The sequence below is a fragment of the Lupinus angustifolius genome, chromosome LG03, assembly GCF_001865875.1.
Source record: "Lupinus angustifolius cultivar Tanjil chromosome LG03, LupAngTanjil_v1.0, whole genome shotgun sequence".
Lineage (NCBI taxonomy): Eukaryota > Viridiplantae > Streptophyta > Magnoliopsida > Fabales > Fabaceae > Lupinus > Lupinus angustifolius.
In genome coordinates, this window is record NC_032011.1 from 8,560,966 (window position 1) to 8,562,782 (window position 1,817).

Here is a 1,817-nt window from a genome sequence, read left to right on the forward strand (position 1 = left end):
GTAGAAATACATAACCATATTCAAAAGAAATTGTTAGGAGCATGAGCCATCCATCCAAGGATTGGATGCTTTGAGTTCCAAATGAGATTTCAAAATTGATTTTGTCATCTCATTTGCCTTCTCATTTTCTCCTCTTGAATTATAAACTAAAATTACAAAACTTATTTAAATAAAGCTCCTACGAACTCAGAACAAGAAGAGAGAACTTCAGGGAAGAAGAATTTCAAGGCAAGATGGTGAATGATGTATGATGTCCCTTGATTCGAATGAAATGCCTCCTATTTATAGAAATTTCCCGGGAGCCGCTGAGCTGCTTGTTCGCACCGCTCAGCAGCTGACCAAACCCTTCAGCATGGGTTTGGTTACTTGATCAAACAGCTATGTCACCTTCTTAAGCATGACTCACCAAAGCTAGTTTTGAGCTATGGGACTAGCTATGATGAGCTACTCTGAAAAGCCTATGGTGGGCTACTTGAAGTGATGTCATTGGTGACTTCATGGTTTGCTTGATGGCTAAGTCAAGTCTGGGTGCAAACCACTTAGCACACTTGTGGCACCACTAAGCTGCTTGTTGAGCAGCTTTTACCGTGTTGACTAAGACGTAGCTTGGTGCTTGCTGACCTGGGCAGGAGTCTGGTTCACCGCTGAGCACACATGTGTCACCGTTGAGATGCTTGTTGAGAAGCTTGGGCGTGTGCCAGTCATGTGTCTGACCGTGCCAAGCTTGAGTTCTGACCATGTCAGATTTAGTCTGGTGCTTGGCTGAGCGGCCAAGCAGATCCACTCAGCTGCTTGCTTGAGTAGCTTGGTCCAGGTCAGCTTAGCGTGGCTTGGTCCATGCTCAGTTGCTTGCTTGAGCACCTTGATTTTGACTTTTTTTTTTCTATTTGACCATTAGTCTTTTTTCTTTTTCTTCTTCTTTCTAAATCCTACGAAACATATAAAAAAGATTGTGATATTTTATACAAAAAGTATCGTTTTAAGTTGGTTTTTCTCAATTATGCTTAAGATAAGTGCCATAAAAGTGTATAAAATTTAGGTATGTTTGGCACTTATCACATATATCTCATTTTGCTCACTCACAGCTTAATTCAAAGTATGCTTAGAATTTTCTAATCATGTGATCATGTTTCGAGAATTTTGTTTAGCCATTTTGATTTCGGTTTTGAACTTTTTTGAGTTTTTGAACAAACAAATTTACTTTTTACATATTTACACAATTTAAACAATTTTTTTAATTGCGTCAAGTTCTTGTCCCCCTTTTTAAATGAAGGCTTGTCCTCAAGCCTTCAAATTGATCATAACATAGATTAAAGAATTATAGAAAATGACATAAAGTTCAAAAAGAAATGCAACATAACATGGAAATTGAAATTTAGGGAAAGAGAAAACCGGAAAAAGCTTTTATATTCTTCATCATCTTCCTTCTCTTCTTCTTCACTTGTGTCTTGGGAACTTCCTTCGGGCCACTTGGTTTTTGCCACAAATTCTTCATAAGATCCTCCCTTGAAATTGTGGTTCTTACAAAAAATGCTATGCAAACTCTTATAAATGTCCTTAATCCCTCGGTAGCATGTCTTTTGTTGCAAGTTTGACATTTGTTGTTACCTCATTATGGCATCTACTTTAGAACTCATGGTCCTTCTATAGCTAATTGGTTGCTTTGGGCCTAAGTCACCATATTTCTTTCTAAGCTCGGTTTGAGCTTGTGAGAGAGTTTTTTTTTGCAATAGTTGTTAACATAAACAACATTGATTTCGGATTTGAGGGCCATCATTTCATTGTAGGGTCTAGGCACACTGTGAAATTTACATAAG